At 42.1% G+C, this 23,165-nt stretch overlaps 1 protein-coding gene across 13 annotated transcripts in view; it reads right to left on the bottom strand.

The window, feature by feature from the left end:
- fars2 (phenylalanyl-tRNA synthetase 2, mitochondrial) overlaps positions 1–23,165 on the bottom strand; it is a 480,761-nt gene that overhangs the window by 457,063 nt on the left and 533 nt on the right. For 7 of the 13 annotated variants that reach the window (XM_068054478.1, XM_068054480.1, XM_068054481.1 and 4 more), the window contains exon 2: positions 14,285–14,319. The gene's annotated coding sequence lies outside the window, so the exon portion shown is untranslated. Of the gene's footprint in view, positions 1–13,774; positions 13,793–13,954; positions 14,113–14,284; positions 14,320–23,165 lie in introns of those variants that run through there. The other 6 variants (XM_068054472.1, XM_068054464.1, XM_068054477.1 and 3 more) reach the window with 4 other exon arrangements.

Consider the following 23,165-nt stretch of genomic DNA (forward strand, 5'->3'; position numbering starts at 1 on the left):
AGGGACAAGTCCATACTAAGAACGCACTAAAACACATCAGTAACGTGCCATATTTGGAAACAGAATGTTGAACAGATAACTAAGGAGTACCATTTTTATTTATTATTCATTTGTATTTTCATTTCTGATATCAAATTTGATCAGACCATGCAGTATAACTTGTACCTCACAAAAGTTTTTAAGAACTCTTAAGACCAGGCCATCTGCCCAACTATCACCTTAACAGAGGAATGGCATTTGGCAACAACACACCCATTATGATATTATTCCACTGATACCATTAAAGCCCATGATTCTGAGGAAAGTTACTTTCTGAAAATACTTTTGAAGGCTGAAAGTTAACGGTTGAAAATTTTATTAGAATGAATGGGTACAGTGATGAGTTTCCTTAGATGTTTCGAATAAATTCTTTCACCTCCAGGAATTGGTATTGCATCCAACCGAGACTGATGGAATGAAAATTTCTCCTCTCTGCCAGTTGTGAAGGTCTTAAACTAAAGGTGTTTGGACAAACTCAACTTAATTCTAGCATGGTTAGTCTAAAGCAAAAGAACGCCCATAATCAGACCAGAACTGTAAACCCACTCAAAGAGACTATAGAGATTGTTGAAGTGGCTGAAAATGCCATACTGTTATAACTAGAGATACTCTTCTGCATTTGCAGTTTAGAGACATTGATGAGGCAGATCAGAGGGAGCATTACTGTACACCTAACAATATTACAATTGATTTGGGAAGGTTTGGTGGTGACGTTGGGTCATAAAATGAGGACGTTTTTCACTACTATGCACTGCCATCCAACTTTATAACAAAATTTACCCATTCCAAATAAATTCTTTGATAATCTGTGGACCATAGACACACAACTTGTTATTACACTAGAGAGGGTTGTTACGGCCACGTGGTGCGACCTGGGTGGTTCCCACTATTCAACTCCCCACTGGACTGCAGCAAGTATATTTTTATTAGAGTTTAGCCTTTTGTGTTTTATTTTTCAAAGAAACAGACAGTGACAGGTTTTCTTGTAGGTTTTTAAAAAACAGAAAATCAATTGTTTATTGATCAATACGCCTTCTCCCGAATCGTCGCAACAGCATCCACTCACACATTTGCTCGCGTGCGCATATACATACACGAAGAGATTGATAGAGAGGGACAGAGGAAGGTGACGTTTAGTGGGAGTGGGGGGAAAGATTACAATAAACCTGTTGAATTCGTTTGGAAATCAAGTCCTCGATGGGTGCGTGTCTGAAATGATAGTAGATTTCATTCTTGATTGAAGGTTCAGTTGAAGACAGTGGGTCACTTCTAGTTCTCACTGCTGTATAATGTAGATGTAGGATTCTGCAACAGGGCACATGCCTTCTGGCTTGGCTGTAGCACAAGTTGTTAGGGTGTTACTTCTCTCTTCTTTTCTGGCTGTCTTTTTTTTTGAAGTAGAACTGTGTCACCTCTCACCTTCTGGTAGGAGACATTCTCATCTCCTCCCCATAGTGATCGCACAATGGCTCAGGACGTGGTTACTTCACACCTCTGCTTCGGAAGATGACATTCAATTCTGGCATGTTTTTAGGATAGGGTGCAATTGACTCCTCTTAGAACAAGAACAAAGAACAGTACAGCACAGGAACAGACCATTCAGCCCTCCAAGCCTGCGCCGATCTTGATGCCTGCCGAAACTAACACCTTCTGCACTTCCGGGGCCCATATCCCTCTATTCCCTTCCTATTCATATATTTGTCAAGATGTCTCTTAAACGTCACTATCGTATCTGCTTCCACCACCTCCCCTGGCAGCAGGTTCCAGGCACTCACCACCCTCTGTGTAAAGAACTTGCCTTGCACATCCCCTCTAAACTTTGCCCCTCGCACCTTAAACCTATGTCCCGTAGTAACTGACTCTTCCACCCTGGGAAAAAGCTTCTGACTATCCACTCTGTCCATGCCGCTCATAACTTTGTAAACCTCTATCATGTCGCCCCTCCACCTCCGTCGTTCCAGTGAAAACAATCCGAGTTTTTCCAACCTCTCCTCATAGCTAATGCCCTCCAGACCAGGCAACATCCTGGTAAACCTCCTCTGTACCCTCTCCAAAGTCTCCATGTCCTTCTGGTAGTGTGGCGACCAGAATTGCACGCATATTCTAAGTGTGGCCTAACTAAGGTTCTGTACAGCTGCAACATGACTTGCCAATTTTTATACTCTATGCCCCGACCGATGAAGGCAAGCATGCCGAATGCCTTCTTGACTACCTTATCCACCTGCATTGCCACTTTCAGTGACCTGTGGACCTGTACGCCCAGATCTCTCTGCCTGTCAATACTCCTAAGGGTTCTGCCATATACTGTATACCTCCCACCTGCATTAGACCTTCCAAAATGCATTACCTCACATTTGTCCGGATTAAACTCCATCTGCCATTTCTCCGCCCAAGTCTCCAACTGATCTATATCCTGCTGTATCCTCTGACAATCATCATCACTATCCGCAACTCCTCCAACCTTTGTGTCGTCCGCAAACTTACTAATCAAACCAGCTACATTTTCCTCCAAATCATTTATATATACTACAAAGAGCAAAGGTCCCAGCACTGATCCCTGCGGAACACCACTAGTCACATCCCTCCATTCAGAAAAACACCCATCCACTGTTACCCTCTGTCTTCTGTGACTGAGCCAGTTCTGTATCCATCTTGCCAGCTCACCTCTGATCCCGTGTGACTTTACCTTTTGCACCAGTCTGTCATGCGGGACCTTGTCAAAGGCTTTACTAAAGTCCATATAGACAACATCCACCGCCCTTCCCTCATCAATCATCTTCGTCACTTCCTCAAAAAACTCAATCAAATTAGTAAGACACGACCTCCCCTTCACAAAACCATGCTGTCTCTCGCTAATAAGTTTGTTTGTTTCCAAATGGGAGTAAATCCTGTCCCGAAGAATTCTCTCTAATAGTTTCCCTACCACTGATGTAAGGCTCACCGGCCTATAATTTCCTGGATTATCCTTGCCACCCTTCTTAAACAAAGGAACAACATTGGCTATTCTCCAGTCCTCTGGGACCTCACCTGTAGCCAATGAGGATGCAAAGATTTCTGTCAAAGCCCCAGCAATTTCTTCCCTTGCCTCCCTCAGTATTCTAGGGTAGATCCCATCAGGCCCTGGGGACTTATCTACCTTAATGCTTTGCAAGACACCCAACACCTCCTCCTTTGTGATAATGAGATGACTGAGACTACCTACACTCCCTTCCCTAGGCTCATCATCCACCAAGTCCTTCTCTTTAGTGAACACTGATGCAAAGTACTCATTTAGTACCTCGCCCATTTCCTCTGGCTCCACGCATAGATTCCCATCTCTGTCCTTGAGTAGGCCAACCCTTTCCTTGGTTACCCTCTTGCTCTTTATATATGTATAAAAAGCCTTGGGATTTTCCTTAATCCTGTTTGCCAATGACTTTTCATGACCCCTTTTAGCCCTCATAACTCCTTGCTTAAGTTCCTTCCTACTGTCTTTATATTCCTCAAGGGATTCGTCTGTTCCTAGCCTCCAGCCCTTACGAATGCTTCATTTTTCTTTTTGACGTGGCTCATAATATCCCGTGTTATTCAGGCTTCCCGAAACTTGCCAAACTTGTCTTTCTTCCTCACAGGAACATGCTAATCAGCTGACGTTTGAAAGACTCCCACACGTCAGATGTTGATTTACCCTCAAACAGCCGCCCCCAATCTAAATTCTTCAGTTCCTGCTTAATATTGTTATAATTAGCCTTCCCCCAATTTAGCACCTTCACCCGAGGACTACTCTTATCCTTATCCACAAGTACCTTAAAACTTATGGAATTATGGTCACTGCTCCCGAAATGCTCCCCCACTGAAACTTCAACCACCTGGCCGGGCTCATTCCCCAATACCAGATCCAGAATGGCCCCATCCCTAGTTGGACTATCTACATATTGTTTCAAGAAGCCCTCCTGGATGCTCCTCACAAATTCTGCCCCATCCAAGCCCCTCGCACTAAGTGAGTCCCAGTCAATATTGGTGAAGTGAAAATCACCCACCACTACAACCCTGTTACCTTTACATCTTTCCAAAATCTGTCTACATATCTGCTCCTCTACCTCCCGCTGGCTGTTGGGAGGCCTGTAGTAAACCCCCAACATCGTGACTGCACCCTTCCTATTCCTGAGCTCCACCCATATTGCCTCGCTGCATGACCCCTCTGGGGTGTCCTCCCGCAGTACAGCTGTGATATTCTCCTTAACCAGTAATGCAACTCCCCCACCCCTTTTACATCCCCCTCTATCCCGCCTGAAGCTTCTAAATCCTGGAACATTTAGCTGCCAATCCTGCCCTTCCCTCAACCAAGTCTCTGTAATAGCAACATCATATTTCCAAGTACTAATCCAAGCTGTAAGTTCATCTGCCTTACCCGTTATACTTCTCGCATTGAAACAAATGCACTTCAGACCACCGGTCCCGCTGTGCTCAGCAACATGTCCCTGCCTGCTCTTCCTCTTAGCCCTACTGGCCTTATTTACTATGTCCTCCTCATTTACTTCACTAGCTTAGGTTTGAAGATTTGTCCTTTGTCAGACAGTTTGAATGCACAAAAGGCCAATCCCTTTTTTTGTTGGTGGCCATTTTGCACCAGTTTACTTTTTAAAATAAAAGTTTACTTTTTAATAAGACAAAGTTAGTTTTTCATAACTCTTCAGATTTAGTTTACAGTTTGTATCATCGCATTTCTGGTATGCGTGACAGAGCATGAAAGAGATTTATGAGGATGCTGTCAGGAATGGAGAATTTTAGCAATGAGGAAAGATTGAATATGCTTTAGTTTTCTTTGGAACAGACAAGGCTGAGGAAAAATTTAATTGAGGTGCATAAAATTATGAGGGACCTAGATGGAGTGGATAGGAAGGACATATTTCCCTTAGCAGAGGGGTGAATATCCGGTGGGCATAGATTTAAAGTAATTGACAGAAGGATTAGAGGAGAGCCGAGGATAATTTTTCTTCACCCAGAAGATGGTGGGGATCTGGAACTCAGTGCCTGAAAGGGTGGTAGAGGCAGAAACTCTCATCACATTTAAAAAATACTTAGTGTGCCATGGCCCACAGGGCTACGGATCAAGAGCTGAAAAGTGGGATTCGGCTGGCACAGACACGATAGGCCAAATGGCCTCCTTCTGTGCCATAAATTTGCTAGATTTAACCGACACTCTGGAAGGAGACGCATAGAGGTACGGTGAAGATCTCACTGAAACATATAAAAATCATAAGCGGTTTTACAAGGTAGATGCTGGGAGGATGTTCCCCCTGGCTGGGGAGTCAGAAACAGGGGTCACAGCCTCAGAGTAAGGGGTCAGCCATTTAGGACTGAGATGCAGACAAATTTCTTCACTCAAAGGGTTGTGAATCTTTGCAATTCTCTACACCAGAGAGCTGTGGATGCTCAGTCATTCAGTATATTCAAGAAGAGGTTGTGAGATTTTTGAATATTAAGGGAATCAAGGGATGTGGAGTTAGCCAGGAAAGTGGAGTTGAGGTAGATCAGCCATAATCTTACTGAATGCCACAGCAGGCTCGAAGGGCCAAATGACCTTCTCTTGGACCTATTTCTTATAAAAGATAAATATTTTAAAAAACAGAATAGAACGAGCAGTGATTTTAACAGCTGAGCATCAAACAGAATTGCCTGTCCATGGAACATTCTTTACGTATAAAATTGGAAAAAAGTTATTTTCTTTCTCCAGTCATTGTTCTCCTGCTTTCATTTTACTTCACACAATCATTTCAATAATTTAAGCAAATAACATCTTGGTGTCAATGTTTGTAAGACCCATGAAAAAGTACTGCAAAATTCAACAGTTGTATTATCTATTGCTACATATGTAGCTTGCAGTTCTGGCTCAGGAACAGTTTGGGCAAAGAACTGAGAATGGGTCTGGTTGAATAAACAAGCTTAGCATAGCAAAATCACGAGAATAAAACAAACTAATGACCTACAAAATAAAAAAGGAAGTAAAATAAAAATGACTAGGTTTGACTCTAGAAAATGGCATGTCACACCTCCACTAACTGGAAACCAGGGTACAGAGCTAACGAATTGACAAAGTCTTCTACAGTTGTTTTTATTGTATAAACAGGTGGTGATTGAGAGATTTGTGGTATGACATCTTATGTGACTGTGACAAAGGTAAACTTTCCCTCCTCATCTTTCTCGACCTATGTGCAGCCTTTGGCATGGTTAACCACACCAACCTCCTCCAATGCCTCTCCACTGTCCAGCTGGGTGGGACTGCGGTCACCTGGTTCCATTCCTATCCATCTAATCGTAGCCAGAGAATTACTTGCAATGGCTTCTCTTTCTACTCCTGTCCCACTACCTCTGGTGGCCCCCAAGGATCTATCCTAGCCTTACTCCTATTTCACATCTATATGCTGCTCCTCGGTGACATCACCCAAAAGCACAGCGTTAGTTTTCAAATGTACACTGACACCCATCTCAACCTCACCACCACCTTTCAACTCCCCCTCTGTTGTTAAACTATCAGACTGCTTATCCGACAACCAGTACTGGATGAGCAGAAATTTCCTCCAATTAAACATGAAGAAGACTGAAGCCATCAATTTCGGTCTCCACTCCCAACTAGCTAGACTCCATCCCTCTCCATGGCAACAGTCTGAGATTAAGCCAGTCTCTTTGTAACCTTGGTGTTACATGTGACCCTAAGATGAGCTCCCAAACTCATATTTGCACCATCACTAAGACCACCTACTTCCACCTCGGTAACATCGCCCGACTTCACCCGTCTCAGCTCATGTGCTGCTGAAACCCTCATTCATGCCTTTGTTACTTCTAGACTCAACTATTTCAATGCACTCCTGGCTGGTCTCCCACATTCTATCCGTTGTAAACTTGGGGTCATCCTAAACTCTGCTGCTCGTGTCTTAATTCACACCAGGTCCCATTCACTTATCACCCCTGTGCTTGCTGACCTACATTGGCTCCTGGTCAAGCAACACCTTCATTTTAAAATTCTCATCCTTGTTTACAAATGCTTCCAAGGCCTCGCCCCTCCCTAACTCTGTAATCTTATCCAGCCCCATAATGCTCCAAGATATATGGACTCCTCTAATTCTGGCCTCTTGAGCAGCCCCAATTTTAATCGCTCCACCATTGGCTTCAATTGCCTAGGCCCTAAGCTCTGGAATACTCTCCTGACACCTCTCAGCCTCTCTACCACGCTTTCCTCCTTTACGACACTACTTAAAACGTCCCTCTTTTGACCAAACTTTTGGTATTTTACTTAATATCTCCTTACTTGGCTCGGTGTCATGTTTTGTTTTATAATGTTCCTGTGAAGCGCCCTGGGATGTTTTATTACATTAAAGGCTCTATATAAATACAAGTTGTTGTTGTTATGTTGGCTTAGTTTTAGAGTTAAGCAGATTGCATCTGATGGGTTATCCAATTGTACCTGAAACAAAGTGAATTTTAACATGACAAATGATATTGCATTATCAGCTGATCAATGCCAGGATTACAACAAATGTTGCGACCAAGTCAACAGATACCACAGTACTTTATATAAGGAGGTGCACAACATCATTCCCATCTAATTTTGATTCATGTCTCCAGACCAAGGCACACAAAGGAATTCTGGTGCTTCTCCTAATGTGTTACTAACCAGTAGACAAATAATTTCACACTCTAATGAGCACTATAAAGGAAATCAATAACCGCAACACAGTTTTCTGTTAAATTAAATAGATAACAAACTTCAAGGTGTGATTCTGCTCTCAAGCTCCCAGCACCTATTGACAAGAAATGTTTGCTTTGCTTTTCACTGAGCTCCCCAAGGGCCTGACATTACCAGCACATTACTGGAGGCAATAAATGAAACAAAGGCAAAACTTAATGATGAAAAAAACTTTAAGTAGTCTTCTCCACTTCCAGTCAGATAACATATGTTAAGCTTATACCCCTTCCAAGTTTTTGGAAATGCTTTTATGTCCCTCAGATATTTCTGCATACTGTGTACTTATGAAATAATGAAAAGATTCCAGGTAAAATCTATTCGCCAAATTAATTAAAGAAAAAGGTTAAGTCTAAGGGAAATGCATTCTGTTCCTTCTTTTCAGCATAGAAATATAGAAAATAGGAACAGTAGGCCATTCGGCCCTTTGGGCCTGCTCCGCCAGTCAAAAAAAATCATGGCTGATCATCTAATTCAGTACCCTGTTCCTGCTTTCTCCCCATATGCCTTGATCCCTTTGGCATTAAGAAATATATCTATCTCCTTCTTGAATATATTTAATGACTTGGTCTCCACAGCCTTCTGCGGTAGAGAATTCCACAGGTTTACCATCCTCTGAGTGAAGAAATTTCTCATCTCGGTTCGAAATGGCATACCCCGTATCCTGAGACTGTGACCCTTGGTTCTAGACTGCCCAGCATCGGGAACATCCTCCCTGCATCTAGCCTGTCTAGTCCTGTTAGAATCTTATAGGCTTCTATGAGATCCCCTCTCATTCTTCTAAACTCCAGTGAATATAGGCCTAGTCGACCCAATCTCTCCTCATACGTCAATCCTACCATCATGTTAACATGTTCACCATAATTTTATTATCTCAGAATTTTACTGTACAGGAAGAGGCCTTTCAGATCTGTAACAATTCTCCACATTGTTTTACTTCTCTGCCCCTTCCCCACAGCTTTTATTTATTTTTAAATATTTTCCCATTCCTTTTTTTAAAACTAGTATGGATTCAACTTCTTCCATTACTTCTGATTGGGCATTCTATGTCCAATTGACCCTTGTGTAATCTAATTTCTCCTAACTTCTCCCTTTGTTCTGTTGGTGATGATTTGAAATGAATGCCTTATAATTACCAACTGGAGGTATTCCCCCACCCCACCACCACAAAGTTACCTCATCAAAAGCCTTCACAAATTTATCAGATCTCTTGTTATCTTTCATTGTTCTATTGAAAGAGTCTTTTTTTTAAAAAAAGTGTTTCCTCATTACTAAAGCCAGTCATTACTGGTACAATCGTAAATATGTTCTGTACCACCTCCATGGCCCTGACATTCAAAACTGGACACAACATTATATGGCTTTAGCATTCACTCTTCTTGTTTCAACACTCCTATTTGCCTCTTTATGTCCCTATTTCTGAAGGCTTCCCATTTTTAAAGATGCGTGTATCTGAACCCTTATGGCTCTCTGCTCCTTTTTAAAAGAAAACATTTCACCATTTAGCATACGTTCCTCTATTTATTCTTGCTTTCATTTTGCATCAGCTCACATTTCTCTGCATTAAAATTCATCCAACATCTACATGGCCGACATAGTAACCTGTCTATGTCCTCCTGACGTTACTTACAATGCTTTTCACAATTAACTATGCTCTTTACTTTTGTGTTATTTGGTTATTCTGATAACTTCTGATATTGTGTCTGTACACCTGATCATTTTTATACAATGGTCCCAACACTGAACATGGGGTAGTTGGGTGAGGGGAGGGAGAGAGTTATCACTGTTCACATCTGTCCAATCTGAAAAATATCCTTGAAGCAGTACTTGGTTTTCCGTTTGCTAGCCAACTTCCTATGCATGCTGCTGTATGCCCTTTCATACATTGTGCCTTAATTTTAGGAATGTCTTCTACATTACAACTTATCAAATGCTTTTTGAAAATCCAAATTAAAACAACACTCACTGCATTTCCTGTATCAATAAACTCCATTATTTCCTCAAAGTACTCTGTTAAATTTATCAGAAATGAGTATCCTTAACTAAATTTTCTTTTCATCCCTAATCAACCTCCCCTTTTCTTCAAAAATATTTTATTTTTTCCATGCCTACAAAACCCTTTATAATTCCACTCAATGTTCTGTGAATGTCATGTCTATACACTTTTAGTCTTACTAATTTTTTTCCTTCCTTGCTTTTTCTATACTTCACTTGACTTTATATGTTTATTTAATTTTATTTAGAGATACAGCACTGAAACAGGCCCAACGGCCCACCGAGTCTGTGCCGACCAACAACCACCCATTTATACTAACCCTACAGCAATCCCATATTCCCTACCACCTACCTGCACTAGGGGCAATTTACAATAGCCAATTTACCTATCACCTGCAAGTCTTTGGCTGTGGGAGGAATCCGGAGCACCCAGCGAAAACCCACGCGGTCACAGGGAGAACTTGCAAACTCCACACAGGCAGTACCCAGAATCAAACCCCAGTCCCTGGAGCTGTGAGGCTGCGGTGCTAACCACTGCGCCACTGTGCCGCCCAATGATGTCATTAGTATTCAGAAATCTATTGATTTCTGTCTTGAACATGCTCAATGATTGAGCTCCACAGCCCTCTGTGGTAGAGAATTCTACAGATTCACCACCCTCAGAGTCAAGAAAGTCCCAAATTTCTACCACCCTTTCTTTGTGTGTGTAAGTGTTTCCAAACCTAACTTCTGAAAGGCCTGGTTCTAATTTTTAAGCTACACCTCCTAGTCCTAGAATCCCCAGTCAGAAGAAATAGTTTCTCTCTATCTACCCTATAAGTTCCACGTAATAGCTTAAAAACTTCGATCAAATCACCCTTTAACCTTCTAAATTAAAGAAGAATACAACCCTAGATGGTGTAAACTCTCCTCAGAATTTAGCTTTTGGAGTCCAGGCATCATTCTAGAAAGTTTACACTGCATCCAAAGCCAATACATCCTTCCTAAGGTCTGGTTGCCAGAACTGCTCACAGTACTCCAGGTGTGGTCTAACCAGATCAGCATTCCATTCGCCTTTTTGATTATTTTTTGCACCTGTCCATGATATTTTAATAATCTACGTACATTGACCCCCAAGTTTCTTTGAACCTCCATTTCGGCATTTGGAAAGTGCCCTGTTCTATTCTTTATAAGTACAAAGTGGATGACCTCATATTTACCTACACTGAAATCCATTTGCCACTGGCTTAATCTATTAATATCGCTTCGTAGTTTTGCTTTCATTTACACAGTTTACAATGTTGCCTTTCTTTGTGTCATCAGCAAATTTGGATATGTGGCTTTCTATCCCATCATTTAAATTTTAATAAATGTGGCGAATAGTTGAGGCCCCAATACAGAAGAGACTGAAAATAATATTAATGTACATAGAATAAATAGAAGAATGGTGACCATACTCCATCAAGGCGATCAGATTGCTCTTACAGTTTATAACTGACACTTTAATCCCAAAATCAAATTATAGTCTTGAAAATACTCCAACGTATCCATTCATTTCATTATATGTACTGTGAAGTTCATGGGGTCATCTGATTAAATTTTGTGTCAATTTTTCCCTCATACTGGCTGTCATACTAGCTGGTGACGACCAGGACACGGAGTCATTGACGCATAACTACATTCATATTGAAAGATTGATGACTACAATATAATCACTACACTTATCAAGTTTGTCCATAGGATAAGACCATTAAAACTATTTTAAGTCTCAAACCAGGCTTGAAAATATTCTTTATGGATAGTGGTTTGTGAGAAGGCTGTGACACTCTACATTGCAATGAAAAGTTTGAAATTGTCAAACTAATAACTAACAGGCTTGGTGTTTTTGATGACATCTGTTGCAGTATGTGTAGCACTAAATAAGGATGCCTCTTCCAATGACTTAGTGGCTAAATGCACCATCCACTGTTATTTCCATACAGATTGAGAAGCCTCGTTACAATTCTGGTCTGGGCTGAGTTAGCTGACCTTAGCTGGGGCAGTAAGAGGAACTATACTTGGTTTCAGTACTAAAATGCAAGTCACAATGTTCGTTCCTAATCACTATCTAAGAGCCCTGTGGGAAAGTGCCACATGAAGACAGGATTTGGCCTTCCAATATAGAAACCTAACTACCTTCATTGTCCAGACTTGCACATGAAGAATGAACACACGGCTAAGGCATTGGATGGCTGTTGAAACCTGTGGAACTGCAAGTAAATACAAGTTAGTACTGTCAAGTCAGAGTGCCCTAAAAGAGAAGAAAACCGGAAAAGAGTAAAATTACTGATAGTTAACTGTAAGTATAATAGCTTTCTAGCATAATATGTCTTAGCACGGTATATGCATTGCAATGTTTGGGTTCCAATAAGCCTGATCATAATGAAACAATAATCAGCGTGCACAATTTCAAATGTAGCACAAAAACAAGAAATTTATATGCAGAACAGAAAGGGTATATTGCAATAACAAAAGGCAAAGGAGAAAAAAGTGAAAGTAAAGTTTTTTATGAATAAAGCATAACACAAATGGGCATACTTAGAAGATGCAAAAGATTATGCTGATCACAGAGGCGGGTGGCCCGTTCCCCATTCCTCCCCCCCACATAAAGTGGGACGGAGGCAGGTGTGGGTCAGGAAGGCCTTCTGGAGCCTCCCGCTCAATTTTACACCACCCCTAATGCCCACCTTTCTCCCCCTCCCCCCCAACCCACCAACGGCTTGCTGGGGTGGCATCAAATTCCAGCCTTAATGTACCACTTCACAGATTTAACAACAAATTGCATTTATATAGGGCCTTTCAATGTAGTAAAAAGTCCCAAGGCACTTCAAAAGAGAACTATTTGACAACATTTGACATGCTATCCATTTAGTGTTATGACCGAGGCAGGAGTAGTGCACTGTTTCTTTCTAGTTCCACTTCTCCACAGGTCACAACATATATTTAAATGTTTACCCAGTTACCAATATGGTCAAACATAGACTTTATTTTTATCCCAGAATAAAATACACCAGCCAGGTTTCTGTAGAAAACAATATTTTGGCCAAATACTTACTGATTCTTGACAAAAAAAAAAGATATGGAAAGATGTTAGTTGTCCCTTTTTGGTTTGGCGTCCCAAATTCAAGTAGACAGCTGCCACTAGGATCTTTCTAGAACAGTTTTTTTCAGACAACGTTGAAGATCAGTTTGGCAGGTTTTCCGGGAGGAATGTGGAAACAGGGGTTTCTGGCAGGCTTTTCAGGAGAAATGCAGCATCAGTTTCTCCATTTCTTACACTTGGTTCTCAGGAAGTTCTCAAAGAGATGGAAGAGGATGCTGGTGGTGACTGCTCTCTTGGCTGGTTTTCTCCAACTGCCTTCAAAACAGTTCACACCCCAACACACTGTTCAAAGCGAAACCAAAAACAATATCTCAAGAATCAAGCCTCCTGACCCCTATAAATCTTGACCTGTTACTTCTCCATAAACATCTCCCCCAAGTCAAAAGGCCTTGCTGGGTATTTATCTGAAGACAGGTGACTTCCAGTAAGGGTTGTTTACAAACCAAGTCCCCTCAGTGTCATTTCAATGACCCCAGTGAAAAAAAAATCCATGGAATTCTTTTCAGTTTCCCCAGATAAAACAATGTCCATAATTCTAAAATACATGAGTCTTCAAAAAAACTTTAAAAATATAGAAGCACTGTCATAACATTAGTAATAAAGATACATATGTACTAGCACAAATTGTGAGGGTCATCAGGCTATTTGATGTCAGAGGTATTTCACAGTCAAATTTGGTTCTCTTCTCATCCCACTTTCACACATATGTGCGTTGCAGTTATGGTCACAGAATAATAATGAGTGGAAACCCTGACTGATTTTTGCCCCTAGGAGCACTGAAACCAATTCCAAGACTCCAATCACCTCTACAGCAGAGATCAACTTACGCAGAATGAGCAGGCATTAAACCTATTAATTATATCTGTTTTGTCCAGCATTACACCACATATACTCACTGAGCCACTAGGGGGAGCCTGCAATCAAGACAACAAAAACCGATAAGTAATTCCTATAAAAATCTGTAACTTCTGTATTCTAACTATGTTTGCATGAAATTTTACCAAAATATCTTCCTTATTCATTACATAGCTCAATAATCTGTTAGAATTTATAGATGGACTGAAAATTCTACATACTCTGGTGTCCAGTTGCAATAGTTACAGCACTTCCTCAGCTCTTCAGACAGTATAAATAGATTTGTTCAGTTCTGTTCTGCAGTAGTCCTTGATTCTTGGCATAAGATTCCACAAATATTCTGAGCAACAACTAGTGGCAGGAATCAAGTATAATAGCACTGCAATATAATCCATAATTTCAATGAAATACTGGACCATTACTTTGTTCTACTATTTAAGTTCAACAGGTACAGCCATCTGCAAAAATGCAGTGGTATTTACCTTATTGGTGGGTTACCATATGTGCTCTTTATCATTGTAGAGGGGGAAAACTGATAGGAAAAAACATACCTTTTTGTGACTGTTTTGACTGCGGATATCCTTTCCTGAGAATAAAAAGGAACAGATTTTATATTAACTTATTACCTTACTGTTCCTACGCACTTGCCAACCCGAACAAAAGAAAACATCACAATATAAAAAATGACCTTTTGACCCACTAAATGACTTCACTAAAAACTTCTTTGACAAAACCAAACTATCAAGGACCCAACTATGGAAGCATTAGACAAATAAATATTTGCAATATGAACTTAACAGTCAAATATACAGGACATATTAAGCTTAAATTATTGAAAAATATAATACAGTTGGTTCAAGGCTGACTAAACTGCAACATGGCTGCCTCAATTATCCCTTCAACTAAGCCCTGTATGCAGCCTTGAATAGCCAGAGGAGGTACATTATGGGGCGAGCTCTGCACAGCACTGGATCAGCACTCATCAAGTAAGCAGTGTCTTTTGACAATATTATATCAGTCTGAACAGATCCCTGGCTGAATTAACATTTCAAATGAAAGAGTAAAAATACCCTGAGACACACCTTCAAATTGCTGGGCTGAGGTAAGCAGGGCACGAAGAATTAGGGAAGAACATTAGGGGCATGAAACTTCAAAGGACGATGCTGCAAAAAAAGTATGAGAATCTCTGATGCAAGCTCGTTAGCCCTGATTTTGTGGTTAGCAACGAAGTGACAGCGCTTGTCAATGACCTCAAAGAAAACTGCCCACAAAGATATATCAAGCACTGTGATATCGATTTCACCTTTCTGATGTTAATTTCATTCTGGCACCAGCTATAGAGGATCTCTGGCATCCAGCAAAAGTAATATTATCCAGCAGGCCAAGCAACCAATCACACTAAAGAACTCTCACAGACAGCAAAGCAGGAAGTAACAAGCAGGTATTATCATTCATTTTTTAGAAGTTAACAGAAAGCGAAACAAAGATTGGAACATACACGTGGGATCAAGATTGGAACTGAAATATGATAAACTAACATGGAATGGTGAAATTTAACATTCCACACATGTAAAATAAGTTTTTCAGGGCCAGGGATGTTGTTCATCAACAATTATGACCTAGTACTCCATCAAAAACCCAAGTTATACCTCATTCAATAAGACAAAACTTTTTCAAAGGTTTTTAACAGTGAGAATAATAATGCAGAAAATGAAAGTTCACTTCAACTCAGTGATTTCTAATTGATTTCCATCTGTGGAGGAGTGGGGAATCACAGACAGCAACTTCTGCATTTAACTGCAGATGCCAGAATATGCTGTCAATTTCACAGAGTAAAGATGGCAAATGCTGACAGTTTCACCATCATTACAACCACAAAATCCAGGCTATTAAAACTTTGATTCTTCTTTGGCCTCCTTGTCGAGAGACAATGGGTAAATGCCTAGAGGTGGTCAGTGGTTTGTGAAGCAGTGCCTGGAGTGGCTATAAAGGCCAAATCTAGAGTGACAGACTCTTCCACAGGCGCTGCAGATGAAATTGGATGTCGGGGCTGTTACACAGTTGGTTCTCTCCTTGCACTTCTGTCTTTCTTCCTGCCAACAGCTAAGTCTCTTCGACTCGCCACTCTTTAGCCCCGCCTTTATGGCTGTCTGTCAGCTCTGGCGATTACTGGCAACTGACTCCACGACTTGTGGCCAATGTCACAGGACTTCATGTCGCGCTTGCAGACGTCTTTAAAGCGGAAACATGGATGGCCGGTGGGTCTGATACCAGTGACGAGCTCACTGTACAATGTGTCCTTGGGGATCCTGCCGTCTTCCATGCGGCTCACATGGCCAAGCCATCTCAAGCGCCGCTGGCTCAGTAGGGCGTATATGCTGGGGATGTTAGCCGCCTCGAGGACTTCTGCGTTGGAGATATGGTCCTGCCACCTGATGCCAAGGATTCTCCAGAGGCAGGGAAGGTTGAATGAATTGAGACGTCGCTCTTGGCTGACATACGTTGTCCAGGCCTCGCTGCAGTAGAGAAAGGTACTGAGGACACAGGCTTGATACACTCGGACTTTTGCGTTCCGTGTCAGTGCGCCATTTTCCCACATTCTCTTGGCCAGTCTGGACATAACAGCGGATGCCTTTCCCTTGTTGATTTCTGCATCAAGAGACAGGTTACTGGTGATAGTTGAGCCTAGGTAGGCGAACACCTGAACCACTTCCAGAGCGTGGTCGCTGATATTGATGGATGGAGCATTTCTGACGTCCTGTCCCATGATGTTGGTTTTCTTGAGGCTGATGGTTAGGTCAAATTCGTTGCAGGCAGCCAAAAATCCTGTCGATGAGTCTCTGCAGACACTTTTCTGTGTGGGATGTTAATGCAGCATCGCCAGCAAAGAGGAGTTCCCTGATGAGGACCTTTCGTACTTTGGTCTTCGCTCTAAGACGGGCAAGGTTGAACAACCTGCCATCTGATCTTGTGTACAGGAAAATTCCTTCTTCTGAAGACTTGAATGCATGTGAGACAGCAGGGAGAAGATCCCAAACAGTGTAGGTGCAAGAACACAGCCCTGTTTCATGCCACTCAGGATAGGAAAGGGGTCTGATGAGGCACCGCTATGCTGAATTGTGCCTTTCATATTGTCATGGAATGAGGTGATGATACTTAGTAGCTTTGGTGGACATCCGATCTTTGCTAGTAGTCTGAAGAGACCACGTCTACTGACGAGGTGAAAGGCTTTGGTGAGATCTATGAAAGCAACATAGAGGGGAATCTGTTGTTTGCGGAATTTCTCCTGTAGCTGGTGAAGGGAGAACAGCATGTCAATGGTGGATCTCTGTGCTCGGAAGCCACACTGTGCCTCAGGGTAGACACGTTCAGCCAGCTTCTGGAGTCTGTTCAAAACGACTCGAGCGAAGACTTCCCCCACTCTGCTGAGCAGGGAGATTCCACGGTAGTTGTTGCAGTCACTGCTGTCACCCTTGTTCTTATAGAGAACTGGTTATGAGACTGATTGCGATCTCACCTTGAAGAGCTGGAACCTGTCATAGCCACTAAGCGCATTGCACTGTTGAACTACAAGAAAGCCCCCAGTGAGTTAACATCCGTAGCACTTAAAGTAGCCAGAAGCGCTGCACAAAGAACAGCCAGGCGCTGTGCAAATGACTACTGGCAACACCTACGCGGTCGTATTCAGCTGACCTCTGACACCGGAAACATCAGAGGAATGTATGATGGCATTAAGAGCGCTTTTGGGCCAACCGTCAAGAAGGTCGCCCCCCCTCAAGTCTCAATCAGGGGATACGATCACTGACCACGCAAGCAAATGGACCACTGGGTGGAGCACTACCTAGAACTGTACTCCAAGGAAAATGTTGTCACTGAGACCCCTCTCAATGCAGCCCAGTCTCTGCCAGTCATGGATGAACTGGACGAACAGCCAACAAAATCGGAACTCAGTGATGCCATTGATTCTCTAGCCAGTGGAAAAGCCCCTGGGAAGGACGGCATTACCCCTGAAGTAATCAAGAGTGCCAAGCCTACTATACTCTCAGCACTCCATGAACTGCTTTGCCTGTGCTGGGATGAGGGAGCAGTACCACAGGACATGTGCGAAGCCAAAACTTTGATTAGAGCCTACTAAAAACGTTGTTGCCTACAAATATCAATTCTGACTTGTTCAAAACTAGTTACCTGGTAGAATTTGTACTGAAAGCAATCAATAGGTTTGCAATGTAGTGTGAAATTCTCTTCCTAATTCCCTCTGCCTTGTGTTACGACCGAGGCGGGAGGAGTGCATTGTTTATTCTAGTCCCACTTCTCCAAAGGTCACAACATATATTTAAATTTTCCCACTTACCAATTCGGCCAATCATATACTCTATTTTTCTCAGAATAAAACACACCAACCAGGTTTCTTTAATAAAACAACAAAATTATCAGTTTATTATAAAACAAAGTCTTAACCAATAATGAAGTAAACACACACATACAGATTAAAATATGAAAGCACCTCATTTATCTTAACCCCTCACACACACACATCCATACACCGGTTAACCGGGAAAAATAAAAGGGACTTTTGTTTGTAGCGCTGTTACAAAGAAAACAAAAAAAAAACACTTGGCCGGAATACTTGTCCTTGGTTTTGGTTTGGCGTCCCAAATGCATATAGACGGCTGTCACTGGGACCTTCCTAAAACAGTTCTTTCCAGGCAATGTTGAAGATCAGTTTGGGTAGACTTTCCAAGAAATACAGCGAGAGGCTTCAGATAGGTCTTACAGCAAAAATGCAGCAACAAGGGTTTCAGTTCCCATACATTCGATATGCAGGGTGTCTTCAAATACAGTTGGAAATAGGAAACTGACACACTGTATGCAGGGTTTCTTTTCAAGAGAGAGAGAGAGAGCTGGGTCTTTTTTGGTAGGCAAAAACCAACAGTCTTTTGTAACAGTTCAAATTGAAACGAAAACAGTCCAGTAGTCACTTCTTCGTAAACATCTCCCCAAGTCAAAAACAACCCCTACTGGGCGATTATCCATAGACAGGTACCTTCCAGTAAGATTTGTTTACAAGCCAAATCCAGGAACCTTCTGGTGACTTCTTTTTTAAAAAAAACACAAAGTTCAGCATCTCTTCAAGATTCCAGATGATTCAATGTCCATAAGTCCTTAAAACATATTTTATTAAAAAAATACTTTTGTAATACTTGCTATCTACAAGTCCTAATTATGTAAATGAAATTCTTGCTTTGGGGAAAAAACTTCACAGATAATAAACAGAGAGAAAATGTAATAACTATTGTATTTGAAATTCTTTTAATTAACAACTGTTTTCTCACAATTATGCAATGACAGCATTTTCTATATCCTTAGGGTAACCTGTATTTGAAATGTTTACTAGCAAATGCAAGTATTCCCTTGGACAGGGCAGTAAAAAGGCTGGCTACTAATTACTGCATTGGGCATGTTCTCCCCTAACATGCAACTGAGTTTTAATTTCTACCTTCATGCCAAATAATCTTGACTGTGCAATATCCACCATTATGCCATATATCAGGCCACATTCTGGGCTACACTCTTAACTTTTAACCAGAAAAGAACGAAGATACAGAGCGAGAAATATGAAATTTACAGAAAACGACCAGCTCCAAACACCACTATTTCAGAAGGAATTTGAGGGGTGTGTTTGTTGTAAGAAGTTGAATTTTATTCAGGAATGAAGATGATAACTAAGATTTTTAGGCAGTCTAACGTTATTTAAGGATGGACATGTTTATAGCACCTTTCACAAAATATATCCCATATTCTCTTATATTAGTATCCATGTATCAGAGTAGGAAGAGCGACAGAGGTTAGGGTGATGACTGACAGCACTTTTAAAAAGATACTTAGAGGATGCTTTTGAAAGTGGGGGAAGAGGTAATCAAGAAGAGGATTTTAGTGTTATCTGAACATCTATCACCATGGAAGGGATAAAGATGGGGAGACACACACTGTAAACCAGTCATAAAAAAAAGGATACAGTAGGAACATAGGGTTGGGGGATATTGCAGAGAAGGGTGTAGCAATGCCATTAATGGATTTCAAATAAGAACAAATATTTTAACATTAATGGACAGGAATATGCTCGTTTGCGTGGGTTTTTTTATGGCACAATTCACCCAAAATCAGCCAAACCAGCGCAAAATATCAAGGAATTTCAAGCACAAATTACATTCAGTGAAAACCTTTTGCTGCAGTTTAAAAATCATGGCACTAGAAGCTGGCCCTCCCCACAAAACTGGCCAGGCCCCAAAATTGATTCAGAGAAGTGTGATACATTTTGGTAGGAAGAATGAGAAGACGCAATGTGAAATAAATGTAAGATGATTAGCAAAAAAAAACAATGGCAACATGAGGAAACTGTTTTTCAAGAGTTGTTGTAATTGGGAATATATTACCTGAAAGGCTGATGGAAGCATATTCCGTAGTAACTTTCAAAGGGAATTGGATAAATACATCAAGGTAAAAACAGTAGAGGGGCTAAATTTTATGAGGCCTCCAGCAATGGGGTTTGTGGCGGGGGGGCCCAGAAAATTCGTCCGGGAGAGGCCCGCCACAAATCCCGACACCGAGAAGGCCCCACTGCATTTTACCGGCGGCGGTGAGGCCTTGGTGCGGCCCCCCACGCCGCCAATTGGCGTGGCCTTCATTTGCATTGCTAAATCTATCCAAATAAAAGTAAATAAACATACCTAGACCAGGCAGCCGTCCCATGCTGATATTCTGACTGATGGCCGGAAGTCCCATGCCTTCCGATCCCCATTTGGGGATTCAAGGCGAGACCCTGGTGGGGAGGGGAGGTCGAGTTTAATTTTCAGGTCGGGGGTGGGAATGGAGGAAACATACTCCATTGGCTGCGGAAATGGAGGGAAGGGATTGAAAGGCAAAGGTAACGAGATGTGGGGTGGGTGGGGAAGTTCGGGTAGGGTATTAGGTTTATTCTGGATGGGATAGACCCAAAAATCAAACATTGGGAATGGGGGGTGAGCAGGGGTGGGAGAGGGGATTCCAGCTTTTATTTTTTTATGCAAATTTCAAATTGATGTCCCTTTAAAATGCAAGGCTTGAAGCCAAATGATGCTGGCACCCTGCGCAGTAGCACCAGATACCGTTGCCAGGGAAAGAGTGGCCGTCCCTTCTACGACATCAGAGGCGGCCATTCCAGCCCCGTCATTTAATTGAGCCCCCGCGCATAATATTGTGGGGCCTCTGCAACTGCGCATCTGCGCCTGAAGACTGCCGACAGCAGCTCATAAACTTCAGCACCAGGGTTGTGGAGAAACAGCAGGAGAGTGGGACTAATTGGATAGCTCTACCAAGAGCCAGCACTGGCATGATGGGCCGGAAAGCCTATTTCTGTGCTACTCTATGACAACATACAATATTGAAATATTTCCTTACTTAACGAAGGATGAAAACTCTGCTTTCATCACAATATCTATTTCAATCAGATTGACTTTATCAACGGTCAGATCAAAGTCAGGAGTGAAAATATCCTAGATCCACATCTTTCTGAGCCAGAAAGCCTCAATGAGAATACCCATCATTGCTTATGCCTAGATCTAGAGAATAAGCATACTATGACCAGAAACAACAGAAGGGCTTGAAAAAGACCTCCTGTGAAAAGATCAATAGGGTGTCTTGGGCATAAATGGAGTGCTCTGTACAAGTGTATAAAGACTAAGTATATTGCTAATTTGTGTCGCTCAAGAACAAAGGCCAGAATTTACCGTTGGGCAGAAGGCCCCGCTCACCGGCCGAAAAGTCGGTGGCAAGCCCGCCTCCGCCGGGCCTGAGGAACCATGCTGGGATTTTTCACGCCCCAGGCTCTTAACTGGCCTTGGGCGGGACTTTCACTTCTTTTAGGCTGGAAATCCCACCTAATAGAGCTGCCAGCTAATCAGCAGGCTGGCAGCTCTTAGTCCCAGCAGTGCCACCAGGAGTGGCAGCCACTGCTGGAACTACATCCAGCTTCAGCAGGAAGAGCAAGGATGGGCCCCGGAAAGGCGAGGCAAGGTGGGGGGAGTGTTGTGCGTTGGAGGCAGTTGGGGCTCGAGGGCAGCCCTCCATGGGGCACAGGGTGCCCAATCAGGAGGGCCCCCTCCCCTCCCACAAGGAGGCCACCAGGTTTTACGTGTGGTATTCTGCAGGCCTTTTGACGCCCACCTGCTGGGGGTAAAATACCTGTGGCAGTGGTAGGAGGCCCTTAAGTGGCAGTTAACTGGACATTTATGGCCCTTGATTGGCCTGAGGCGGGCAGGCAGTTGCTCGCCACTCCGTGTAGAATTGCAGCAGAGGCAGGAAGGCGTCGGGAACGGCAACACCACCCCCCCACCATCAGCTCGCTTGTTAGGGGGCCGTAAAATTCCAGCCCAGTTTTCTCTCAATTCACTTGTTAATAGTCATTTATTATCAATCCAACTACAACTCCTACCCCATAAAAACATCATGCCTTTATCACAGCTATACCATGTGAGATGACAAAGGCAGCAAATATTAAATGTGTTAATTTATAGATCAAACAACAATATTCAAAAGGTGAAACCTCATAAGAGAGCCTCAAGTGAAACTCCATAAACTCTTCTCTTAAGCTTAAGGATCAATATTTTGAAGAAGTTTTGATTTGTCTGCAAGAGGTGTATGACTGTTCAAGAGGAGGCAAAATATAGAAATACATAGAATATACAGCACAGAAACAGGCCATTCAGCCCAACTGGTCTGGTGTTTATACTCCACACATTCCACTCCCATCCATTTGCCTCATCTCTGCTTTTCAGCATATTTTGTTTTCTCCTAGCTACTCATTGAGTTTTCATCTGAAAACATCTAAGCTATTTATCTCAATTACTTCCAGTGGTAGCAAATTCCATATGCTATTTTAACATAATTTATGGATTCGTTTATGATTCTGTTTTAATTTAAGTGCTATGATAAATTTAGTGGCATATATGCAAATATATAAACAAACCTGGTCAACTCTGAAGCATCTCTGAATTTCCAGAGTTAACCCAAGACCTTATGGATTTCAAATTTGTCTGAGAAACATCTCAATTTGCTATGAAGGTACAAAAATCAAATACATTGGGAATATAATAATCTATTTCAAAAAGGTGATATTCCTCCTCCACCCACCACCCTGTACTGATTACATCTAACAGTGACATCTGAAGTAAAAGCAGCCTTTATTTTGGAAAAAAATGAATAACAAAAAATGTTGGAAAAACTCAGGCAGTCTGGCAAGATGCTGGCTGACTCTGACTGTTTCATACAACCTTCCAGCCTGTTTGTACTCCTCATTGAAAGATCTGCCCAATTTAGTCCCACACGGCAACTTTTTCTCCCACAACCCCTGCAAATTCAATTGCCTTTTGAAAGTTCGTATGGAATCTGCTTCCA

Source organism: Heterodontus francisci, chromosome 2 (genome assembly GCF_036365525.1).
Source record: "Heterodontus francisci isolate sHetFra1 chromosome 2, sHetFra1.hap1, whole genome shotgun sequence".
NCBI lineage: Eukaryota > Metazoa > Chordata > Chondrichthyes > Heterodontiformes > Heterodontidae > Heterodontus > Heterodontus francisci.